This window comes from Lissotriton helveticus, chromosome 2_1 (assembly GCF_964261635.1).
Source record: "Lissotriton helveticus chromosome 2_1, aLisHel1.1, whole genome shotgun sequence".
Lineage (NCBI taxonomy): Eukaryota > Metazoa > Chordata > Amphibia > Caudata > Salamandridae > Lissotriton > Lissotriton helveticus.
Genome location: NC_136059.1, coordinates 1,191,153,472 through 1,191,166,175, shown reverse-complemented (window position 1 = coordinate 1,191,166,175; position 12,704 = coordinate 1,191,153,472).

The following is a 12,704-nucleotide window of genomic DNA, read 5'->3' as shown; positions in this document are numbered from 1 at the left end:
CGGACCCAGACGCCATTTTGAGGCCCTACAGGGGCCACTCTCGTCGAGTTTGCAAGAGTGGGAGAGATCCTTCGGAGTGAAAGGAAGAGGTCCCTGTTGTGTGAAAGCGGGACGTTCAGCTGGGGTGCAGCTGTGATGCCCCCACCTGGGGGGGGGGGCGAGGGAGACTCATTCGCATCGTCTCCTTCTCCCGGTGCACTCCATGCCGCTCCTTTTCATCGCCCCGCATGAAGGTCTCTCCACATCCGGTGTTTCCCAAGTCCTGTGCTCAGTGCTGTGGGAGTATGGTCACCTGTGGCGCGCATTCGGCGCGGCACGAGTATCAGTGCAGTCATTGCAGGTTCGGTGTTCCGAAAATATGGCCACCATTGCACGTTCGGTGCTGCGCAAGTACTGGGGTGCCACCATGGTGTGTTCGGTGCTGTGGAAGTATTGGCACCATCGCCTGACTGGGGGTGTTCGGCGTCGGGCCGGGGGCTGGGAGACCTCCTATCGGTGGAGGTGGGAGAGGCTCGTCCGCGTCGCCTCTCCCTCCCAGCCCAACTTGGACAAATTGTTGTGGAGGCACGTGCAGGACATCCCGCCGTCCAGAGCTGCTGCGGCTGTTACGGAAGAGAAAAGGAAGAGGTGCCTCGTTCTTCTCTGGACATGTGGCGGGACTACTTAAGTCTATCCAGGCCCGTTGCGGCTGGCTGAGGAGACATGTGGCGGGACTACCTACAACTGCCCCGGCTGCTGGCTCCTGCCTCTCCTCCGGCTCCCCCATACGTTAAGATTTCCTGACCAAGAGTTGGCGGCCGGGCCCGCCTTATATGGGTTGCCGTTGGTTGGGCGTAGCCGTAACCCTGCCCTACTTTGGAAGGTTCCAGAATGGGGGGGGGCGAATGTTCTGTTTGACTTTCATTTTCTACAGTTTACCGTTATCATTCCTTGTTTGTTGTGCTAAATTAAAAGTTCAAGTTCATTAATGGTCTACGGATTTTGTTTTACCATTTCTTTCTTTCCAGGTTGCTTTTGTGCTAAGTTTCTGCTAACAGAGGTTGAGTAACACGGAAACACGTGTAGAGGGATGACGCAGATTTGTACATTACATACACACAAACTCAGACGGGGGACAGTACAAGTACGACATACAAAGACCCAAGACGAATATAAAACAGTTATTGGTCATAATTATCTCTTTCCGTCTGTGAATTTGAAACGAGGCTGGGTTCCCGTCTTGACGTTGCCCGACCTAGGAGAACTTGAGCATGCCGCTGAAATTGTCCTGGCGAAATCTGTGCCATCGGGCATAATCAAACGTGGTGGTTCTGTCTGGTCTGTCTATGTAAGTCGGGTTCTTCTTTGTCTCGCGCTTTTTCTCGTACTGCCGGTCTGTCGTTCCTGTCGGCCCTTTGCCTTTACTCACGCTCAGTAGAGTCGGGCATTGGGCTTTCCAGTGTCCGACATACCTACAAAAAGCGCATTGGTCTGGCCCTAAGTCTGGTCGTCTTTTGCATAGTGTCGGGGGATAAGTTGTGGGTAGCGATGTCCTGGGGTTGTCCTGTCGGTATATTTCTCTACTTGGTTTGTCCTCGTCTTTTCTCTGTCGTTGCATAGCCTCTCTGCGCCACATACCGAGACTGTCGAGCATAATTGGCGTTGTCTTATTATTTCGAAGGGCTATTTCTAACGTTTCTATTTTATCAAGGTCAAAGGATCCTGCCAGTGGCCACTGTTTGTCTTGATTCTCTTCGGTATACCTGTGCCACAATTTATTATAGGCTATGGTGACTAATCCATAGTTTATGAACATGTCCTTATTAGGGGTGCCTTCTAGTGGAGCTATATGGTCCACCTCTAATACACGGTCCGGGCTAAACAGGCTATTAATCAGTGGGGAGAAGACAGACATGACGGCTCGTAACGAGGGACTAAAAAGTCAGCACTGCCTATCTTATCACTAGGTGCAAAGACTGGACAGAATATTTCTATTCAACGTTGTTTGCAGGCAGTGAATACCTCATGGATCAAAAAATAACAAAAAGACCAATAAATAACAATGGGGAGAATGAGTAGGTCCGCAAAGATCTGCGTTACCTACCCTTTTCACTGTCTGCAAAAAGGGTGGTCTCTTCCCTGTTTGCAGACAGGGAATCTCCAGGAAACAATAGTTTTGCGAACAACAGTTCAGTTTCAAGTAATTATTGAGTGGGGGAGAAAAAAATAAGCACGGCTGCTGCCCTACCTATCCTCCACTGCTTGCAAAGAGAGAGCCCGTTGTTTCTCCGTTTGTAGACAGTGAATCTCCAAATAAATAAAGAGCAATACTAGTATTTTTAAACAATCAAACAATCAAGCACTCATTTCGCAACTTGTCGTGATTACACGACCTTACCCGGACCATGTGGACAGTTTCTTGTCTTCCGAATCCAGCGCCCGATCGTCCTCTTTTTCTCGTATTTCTCACGGCACTCCTGATGGTCCCCAGTCAGGACCGTAGATCACTCGAGAGAGGTCTGTTCGGAACTAGTGAAGTTCGGATGATCGGCTGCCAGACGAGGGTCTATTGGGCAAGAGCTCTCCCGATCGTTGCAGTCGTTCACTCTGTCGTCGGGACCTCTCCCACTGGATCCACGAGTCGCTGATGGGCCCCACGCTTGGGACGCCAATTGTTAAAACCTGTGTCGGGTCGTGGACAATCGATATTTGCCCGGCGGTATTGCCTCTGTGACCCTCTAGTTATTTAATCAATGAAGAGGCAGGCGCTGGAGACTGGAAAGCAGGAAACAAGGTTTTTATTTTCTCCGGAGGAGAACACAACGAAACGGACAGAAGGTATCGTTCTGAGGTGCTCTAGATACATTTCTGAGGCCTGGCCTCTTATACACGGTTTTATGACTTTATTGTAGATTACACATTCATGTTAAAGCTTTGATGTATGGAAAAGACATTCCCGGAACTCCCCTTTGAGCCCGTTCCCACACACATTTACAGTTGAAGTCCCCACCCTAGTCACAACAGGTGATGAGTATCACGCAGCTGGATATTCCGCCGATTCACGGAATGTGGGGGGTTTGATCGGATCTCATGGAGTGGGGGCTTTGATCAACCCGGGGATCCTTTGATGGGGGAAGCTTTCTATTGTACGGGGAGGGGCAAGGAATGGTATCGGCAGAGCTGGGTGTCGGCCTGGGAACGGGGAAGACAAAACGGGCACACAGGGAAAAAGGGGGTTTGCATCTAAGGGCCGGAGATCATGAAAGGGAAGCAGGGAGGTGTCGCGCTGGGAACAGGATGAGGGCCTGGGGCAGAGCAGCGCCGAAGAGGGGTTTATGACTCAAGGCAGGTGCAAGCAGGGGGTGGTCTTAGTGAAGGCGAAGGGCTATGTCAGGGGCCAGCGGCATGCAAATGGGTTCGTTCTGCTCGGGGCATCTTAAAAAATGGCGGGCGCGCACGACAAAAGTGTGGCATCAGGGGAAGAGGCAAGATGGCGCAGATAATGTTCACCAAAACGTACTAATTTTCAACAAAACAGCTCGGCTCCGCCACCCACCCCGCCCAAAATAACGATAAAGAACGGCTGCCATGATTGGTTGCGGAATGACCACGACGGAGCTACGAAATGGTGCTGCTCTCATGCTAACCCCAGCTTCAGTCTGAAACATCCAGAAACACTGTAGACTACCAATTCGATCAGTTCCGGTAGCGCCCCAATGTAACCCGGTAGAGAAGAACTAGCCCTCCCCTCTTTGACTGATGGTTCTTGTTGCCTGTCCCTTCTGTTGTCATTTAACAGAACTATTTAGCCTGCTGAAAGGGGTTGTGTTCCGACCGCTGGTTGGTGGAGACATTTTGACTATATTCTGGACCTGCGTTGTCGCGTAATGCGTCATATGACGCGCCGCGTTAGCGCATCCGGAAGTCATCCGGGGCGCGCAGCGCGTAACGTAAGCATAACAAGTCATGTGACTTGTTAATAAAACTTTTCATTGGTTCATTTTACTTTTCTTATTGTAATGATGAAAGGCTTGGTCATATGACCTAAAAATTACGCTTTTCATTACTTCCGAACATTATTTTTTCTTAAATATATGTTATAATGTTCCAGGCTAATGTACTTTCCCGGAAATTTTACAACTGTCCTGCAAGTAAAATATATTCTTTTTTCGAGAAAAAGAGCGTTTCTTCGTCCCATGACGGAGCCGTTGAGCAAAAGAGGGTCGACCTGCTGTCTTAGTCGCCGATACGCCTGAATATGAGATTCTTATCGATCACTTTATGTTGCAGGAATAGAAAACACAACAGCCCTTGACCATTTATCTTTACTGCGTTCCTTCGTATTATACCTTTTACCCTTCATGTAATTGGTCTGCTTTATTTCACTTGCCTTTTAATGATTCTAAAACAGTCACTATTATTAAAAACTTTACCAATGTATATACTACTACCATGTTTTCTTTTAAAAACCTTTATTGTGAAAATTTCATTATACAAATACGAGCCTATAACCACGTGGGCCTGCCACAGAGCAAACTGTAATCGTATATGATGAATAGACATTTACACTGTAGAGGAACGTAACGGGCGGGCCATTAGGTTGCAAGAACTAAGGTGTCTAACAGTTACGGAATCGGTGGACGTACATTTTATAATTAAAATACGACAGGGCCAGTTACAATAAAATTATCTAGATATACATTTGCGGGCAAGTACCATGGGTGACGTTAATTCGAACTTTCAACAGTACAGTAATCAATAACACATCAGAACTTAATATCAATAGGGATGTCGAAATAGTCAATCAATTCTCGTCCCCGCCCGCCATGTGCTTCAAAACTGCATACGTATCTCGTGATTTCAAGGTTCTGCAACCAGTACACAACAAGGAGTTACGAGTCCCATTTATTCCGGCGCCATTTTGGGCGAGGACGGGCAGGTCCAGGATATAGTCAAAATGTCTCTACCAACCATCGACTATGATGATGTTTATATGCTGTATTTATTAGAGTAACACTCATCTGTCCACATGAAATTAATTTGCCACAATCTAAACATGTCATTTTAATCTTTCCAAAGTTCTTCTAAATATTTGGGACCGTTTCCCTTGCCTCTGAAGCTCTCAGTGCCACTTCTTTGATGAATGTACTAGCAGGTCAGGGGTTCTCCTCCAAATCTCTCTTTTATGCAGCACTATAATTAATTGGTGCCACCTCTCCATATGACGATGCATGGTATAGTTACCACAACTATATTTTTTTTCGGTTCCTCTGGAGAGTTCATCGTGGCAGATGAAGCGTGTAACGTACCGGGCATTTACCTTTTTTTGCATGTACAGGAAAGGAAAAAAAAATCGAGCGTCCGAGTTCTGAGGTGTCCCAGGGCCATTTTAGTGGACCAGGCCCAAATCCAAAGAACAGGCCGCCATTTTGAGAGTCCTCTTGCAGCCGCCTGTCGCTGTAGCATCAAGAGCAGCCGAAACTCAGCTGAATGGCAACTGAAACGGTAAAGGGGCCCCCTACTACAGCAGACGAGCCTCCACCTAGGAAGGCCCATTCACGCCGGCTCCCCCCCCCTTCGGGCACCCCACGCCGTTATTCGGAGCAGTATTGTAGGATGGCCACACCAGTGCGGCAACTTGCTAGACATCACCTCGGTGGTAACCGAATCTCAACGCCTTGTGGTGTCTTCTATTCAAAAAACATTGTTATGCTGCCTTCGACCTATTCGCCGCAAGTGCGCACACAACTCAACTGCATAGCTTGCTAGACACCACCTCGGTGCCATCCGGATCTTGGAATCTCAGCACCTTTTGGTGTCTTCTCTTCAGAAAATATTGTTGCGCTGCCTTTGGCCCCATTCGCACATCAGTCCGCTACTGACGCCATCTCACAGGCTAATGGGGCGCCCCACGCCGACTTTCAGCATTGTAGAATGACCACACCAGTACAGCAACTTGCTAGACATCACCTCGGTGCCATCCGGATCTCGGCGCCCCACTGCAGATGAAGTGCCTCTCAACTATGAAACCACCACGGTGACATCCGGATCTTGGCGCGTTGTGCTGCCTTCGGCCTATTCGCACATCGGTCCGCTACTGACGCCATCTCACAGGCTAATGGGGCGACCCACGCCGAGTTTCAGCATTGTAGGATGACCACACCAGTACAGCAACTTGCTAGACATCACCTCGGTGCCATCCGAATCTTGGCATCTCAACGCCTAGTGGTATCTTCCATACAAAAAATATTGTTACGCTGCCTTTGGCCCCATTCGCACATCAGTCCGCAACTTAGACATCACCTCGGTGCCATCCGGATCTTGGCATCTCAGCGCCTTGTGGTGTCAGTCAGAAAATATTGTTGCGCTGCCTTTGGCCCCATTCGCACATCGGTCCACTACTGACGCCATCTCACAGGCCAACGGGGCGCCCCACGCCGACTTTCAACATTGTAGGATGGCCACAGAAGTGCGACAACTTACTAGACACCACCTCGGTGCCATCCGGATCTTGGCGCGTTGTGCTGCCTTCGCCTATTCGCACATCGGTCCGCTACTGACGCCATCTCACAGGCCAACGGGGCGCCCCACGCCGACTTTCAGCATTGTTGGATGGCCACACCAGTGCGGCAACTTACTAGACACCACCTCGGTGCCATCCGGATCTTGGCGCGTTGTGCTGCCTTCGGCCTATTCGCACATCGGTCCGCTACTGACGCAAACTCACAGGCCAACGGGGCGCCCCACGCCGACTTTCAGCATTGTAGGATGGCCACACCAGTGCTGCAACTTGCTGGACACCACCTCGGTGCCATCCGGATCTTGGCGCGTTGTATTGCCTTCGGCCTATTCGCACATCGGTCCGCTACTGACGCCGCCTCACGTGCCAACGTATTTTCTCCGCATTTTATACCCTATGCCGCATAACAGGTCATGTGACTTGTTTATAAAACTTTTCATTGGTTCATTTTACTTTTGGTTTCCTAATGATGGAAGGCTTGATCATATGACCTAAAAACAACACTTTTCATTGGATGAAAACTTTTTTTTTTTCCCAAACGATGAAAGCCCCACCTTGTTTCTGGATGTTTCAGACTAAACTGGCGTCAGCATGAGAGCACCACCATCTCGTAGCTCCGTCGTGGTCATTCCGCGAGCAATCATGGCAGCCGCTCCCCACCAGAAGCCTGCAGGAGTCGGGGCCCCCAAAACTTTTGATGAATTCTCAAGGCGGAGGGGACGCTTTCGAGAATGGGGTCCAAGACCTAGCAGACAAGCGTCCGATTTCCAAGGTGTCCCAGGGCCATTTCAGTGGACCAGGCCCAAAAAGGAAAGAGCCTGCCGCCATTTTGAGAGTCCTGTGACAGCCGCCTATCGCTGCACCGCAAGAGTGGGCGCAACTCAGCTGAATTGCGGCTTTTGACACAGTGGACCAAAAACGGACGGAATGGCAACTGAAACGGTAAAGGGGCGCCCCACTACAACAGATGACACTCCACCTGGAGAGGCCCGTTCACGCCGCCTCCCCCGGGGCGCCCCACGCCGTTATTCAGAGCAGCATTGTAGGATACCAAAACCAGTGCGGCAACTTACTGGACATCACCTTGGTGCCATCGTTCTGCTGCCTTGGAACTATTCGCACAACAGTTTGCTACTGATGACCCACCCCCCGCGACGCCCCACGCCGTTATTTGCTGGGTGGCAACTTACTAGACATCACTTTCGTGTCATCTAGATTTCGGCGCGTTCTGCTGCCTTGGAACTATTCGCACAACAGTTTGCTACTGATGACCCACCCCCCACGACGCCCCACGCCGGAAATCTGGACGTTGTGCTGCATTGGGACTATTCGCACAGCCGACCGCTACTTCGTTGTTTTTCCCTAAAAATGTTTATATGTTATTACTATTTTTGTTTTCTTGTATATATTTATAAATTATTAAAGTTTTATAATCTTACTACTTTGTCGGAGTGCTATATATTTTTAATGTGACACATAATTGTAAAAACTTTGATGTACAAAGAGTAATCCCTGGAATCTTCCGCTTCACGCTCGGTCCCCTCCCCAATCACAATACAGGATGGTTTTCAGATAATAGCAACGCTTCTGCTGTGACGGATCTCATCGAGTGTGGGCCTTGATCTACTATAACTCCTTTGAAGAGGGGTGATTCTTTACAGCTGTGGCCATAAACTACATCTGCAGGGCTAGCTGATAGCCTAGGACCGGCCTGGACAATCGGACACAGAGGAAAAGGAGTGTCAGAGGGTGCGGTAGTGAATAGGGCGAAAGGGAGGTGTCGGGCGGGCACAGGGTGTGATTCTCAGGGAAGAGCAGCGCAGATGGGGGGAGGTTTATTACCCATGCATAAGACAGAGAGCGGGGGTGACCACTGCCTGGGTGAGATGCTTGCGAGGGTGGGGAGCCATGCTAAGGATCGACAGCGTGCACAGAGTGGGTCTGGTCAAGGCATCTAAAATGGCTGCCGTGCACGACAAAAGTGTGGCATTTGAAAAAAGACAAGATGGCGCAGACAATGTTTTTCAACACTTCCTGATTTCCTTCGAATCGAACGTTAACAGACGTTGGGGCATATTACCAAAGTTAAGCGATATTTATCCCTAACGATGCATTGCAAAGATTTTTTTACCGTCAGAAATTATCGCAGATAAACCTTGCTATTATCAAGGTTTATCGCAAATACGATAAAAAACGACCGCAATGCATTAATATCGCTGAAAACTCAGCGATATTCATGCATTACCGAGCTAATACTCTTAGCCATGTTATCCACCTCCCATTGCATAACATGGCTAAGAACTGCTCAGGGCAGCTGTTACTTTTTGGAGATATTCGCGCTTATCTCGAATATTTCCAAAAGTTGATAATAGGAGATAGCGATGTTAGCGACTGTTTCCAGTCGCTAACATCTTGGCATGCCCACTTTGCATGTCATTAGTGATAAATATCACTCACATGCAAAGTGGGGCCCAAGATGGTCGCTATCTCCTACTAGCCGTCGCTAACTGGTGTTAGCAACAGCTAGGTAATACAGATATCATTTTATCTCCGCGAAGCGGAGCGCTGTTACAGATATATATCTTGTTTTTGAACGTTTATTTCTCAAAATGCACTGAAGCACATATATTGAGACCTAGCAAAGGCACATCGGGCTACCAGTCCCTAATATTTTACCAAGTTTCGTGCAAATCCATTCAGCCGTTCGATTATTATTATTATTTTTTTTTTTTTGCCCCGCGGGGCCCTTTTTAAACCTCCACATCAAACCTAGGGGGTCAGCGAGGATCTACTATGCCCCCTTATGGTCATTTGCCCCTTCGCTTTGGCCTCCTCTTGTCTCTCGATCCTACCGAGAGACAAGATGGCGGCCGCTACGTACTGTTTGGAATGTTTACAGACACCGGAGAGCCAATCAGCTTCGCTTCGCAAAGCTCCGTAACGCGAAAAGTACGCGAAGCGGTGCGCTGTTACAGATATATATCTTTTTTTGAACGTTAATTTCTCAAAATCCACTGAAGCACATATATTGAGACCTAGCAAAGGCACATCGGGCTACCAGTCCCTACAATTTTGCCAAGTTTCGTGCAAATCCATTCAGCCGTTCGATTATTATTATTATTATTTTTTTTTGCCCCGCGGGGCCCTTTTAAAACCTCCACATCAAACCTAGGGGGTCAGCGAGGATCTACTATTCCCCCTTATGGTCATTTGCCCCTTCGCTTTGGCCTCCTCTTGTCTCTCGATCCTACCGAGAGACAAGATGGCGGCCGCTACGGACTGTTTGGAATGTTGACAGACGCCGGAGAACCAATCAGCTTCGCTTCACAAAGCTCCGTTGCGCGAAAAGTACGCGTCCTGGGACGCTGCCTGGTCCGCTGTTACAGATATATATCTTTTTTTAAACGTTAATTTCTCAAAATCCACTGGAGCACATATATTGAGACCTACAAAAGGCACATCGGGCTACCAGTCCCTACAATTTTGCCAAGTTTCGTGCAAATCCATTCAGCCGTTCGGGCTAAAAGTGAGGCCAACCGCCCTATGGAAAACTCAATGTTAAAAACACGTTTTGGGACCCCCCTTTTTTCTCGGCCCCCCCTTGACGAACCCCCCCCCAAATTTTCAAGGGCTGCTCAGAAACAAAATGTGCCATTTTCCTGAAAATTTCAGCCAATTCCGTCCACAAACGCCAAAGTTATTAGACATAGAATTTTCAAAAATCCCATAGAGAAAAAATCCTAACTATATATACCTACTGGCGACCGCCAGTAGGTAATATATATATATATATATATATATATATATATATATATATATATATATATATATATATATATATATATATATATATATATATATATATCGCGCTCACACCTTTGACTTCTCCCCAAAGGAAACTGCACTCACGGGGATGCTATTTCAAATTGCTTTATTACGGGCAAAAGAAACGCGTTTCGGCAAGACGCCTTCTTCGGTGTTCACAGAGCATAAAGGTTGATACATTTAAATACGTTTCCTTGGGAGTAGAGATAGAGAAGGGACCACAGCGTTATGAGTAATCTTAGCGCCATCTTTGAACAGTGAAAAACGTACGTGTCTCTATACACTTTTGTACATATTTACATAAATCATTTCCACATTAGGTCGGCTTTTTTTGTTTTTTAGCGTGGGTAGCGCCCGGTCCGCGAACCGGGAAGCGTTCTGGGCAGCGTACTGCAATGAAAAATGAATGATAGACTTTTCAAATACTGTATGTTAATTGATTGTTGGTTTTGTTGATTATTTTTTAATTTTAATTTTTTCTGTAAACTACTTTCCCACCTTTTTTGATGGTGCGCTTCCCAGGGAGCGACCCGGTACGCGAACTGTTGAGCGCCCCGGTTCGCGAACCTTAAGCGTTACGGGAGTCCACCATTTTGTGTTTCGGTCGAATTAAGAAACAAAATGGAGGGCAAATAATGTTCAGAATGGGTAGAAGGGGGCACGGTAGACTTATCTTGACCCCCTAGGTTTTGTGAGGGTGGCTGAGGAGGCTTATATGTGCGAAAAAAAACAATTTTTTAAAAAAATTTCGCGAGGTTAGCTCCCGGTCCGCGTACCGGGAAGCTAACCGGGAAGCGAGCCAAAAGAAATAGAGCTTGCCAGAGTGCTAAACATTCTAGCAATTTTTTAATAACGGGGAGGTAGTTCTGAAAAGAACTTTTTTTTTTATATTTTTGTTGTTTTATATTTTTTTTTTCTTTTTTGAACATTATTTGTTTTTTTTGTATTTTTTGAACACTTATTTGTTTTTGTTTTTCTTTTCAAAGGGAAAGAACAGAAAGAGGCATTGAAAAAGGCTCAACAGGAGCAAAAAATTTTTTTTTAACTTGCTGCGTTTGGAGCATCGGTGTTTCTCGAAAGCCAAATTAATTAATTTCAGACTCATGTTTGCGCATGAAATTAAAGTGCCACAATATAAGCATGTCAGCTTCATATGGACAAATTTTTTTTGAATATTTGGCACTGTTTCGTTGGCCTCTCCAACTGTGAGAGAGATATCAGTAGATGTTCTTGTCACCGAAGTTGGGGGGTTCTGTTGTAGTTCACGCATCTCTGCACGACTATAGTTGTTTGGATGCCACCTCTGCATATGTCGGTGCATCGTGTGATTTCCATAACTGTATTTTTTATTAGTGCCCCGGGATAACTTATCTTGGCAGATAAGGCACGTAGCATGGCGTGCATTGACTTTTTTCTCTCCTGGTGGAATGGAAAAAAATTGCCAGATAAAGCTAACTTTGCGATGAGATACCCGGGGTAACTCTTTGACAAATCGTGGTCCCTCTTCTTCCTCTCCGTCTTGTTCTTCCTCTTCCTCCTCTGTGTCTCCAATAAACTGTGCAGGTGGTCCTCTCTTCCTATGAGGAGATGGTGGTGGTGGTGGTGGGGGTGCAGAAGCTGAAGCTACTATTGAAGCCATTTTTTAATCAGAGCAAATGATCAGGTCTTCCTTTCTCAAAGTTGAAAGTCAGAGTGAGAAAAAAGGTGGGGGCTTTCATCATTTGGGAAAAAAAATAGTTCTAAACCAATGAAAAGTGTTATTTTTAGGTCACCTGACCTAGCCTTACATCATTATGAAACCAAAAGTGAAATGAACCAATGAAAAGTTTTATTAACAAGTCACATGACATCTCACGCTCATGTTACGCGCTGCGGAACGCGCCCCGGTTAGCTTCCGGGTCGCTGCGCCTCGGTCCGCGCCCCGGGGCACTTCCGGGTGCGCTAACGCGGTACGTCACAAGACGCATTACGCGGCAACGCGATATGTCGCGCTTTCGCGACGTGCCGCGGATCGCTTCCGGGGAGCTGCGTTTCGCGCCTCGGTCCGCGCCCCGGGGCACTTCCGGGTGCGCTAACGCGGTACGTCACAAGACGCATTACGCGGCAACGCGATACCGTCACTATGTTGATTTCTTACCGGTTCGCGGACCGGGTCGCGGCATCAATTTGAGCTAACGGAAAGCTTTCCGGTTCGCGGACCGGGAGCAAAACAAAAAAAAATATTTAAAAAAAATTATTAATAAACATATAAAATATATTTTTGGATTTAAAGAAGAATACATTTTACAGCTATAGATATTAGCTTTTAAAAAACCAATGAAATTCACTGAAAAAACCATAGGTTATAGACCATATATAGTTAGGAATTAGCATTTACAAA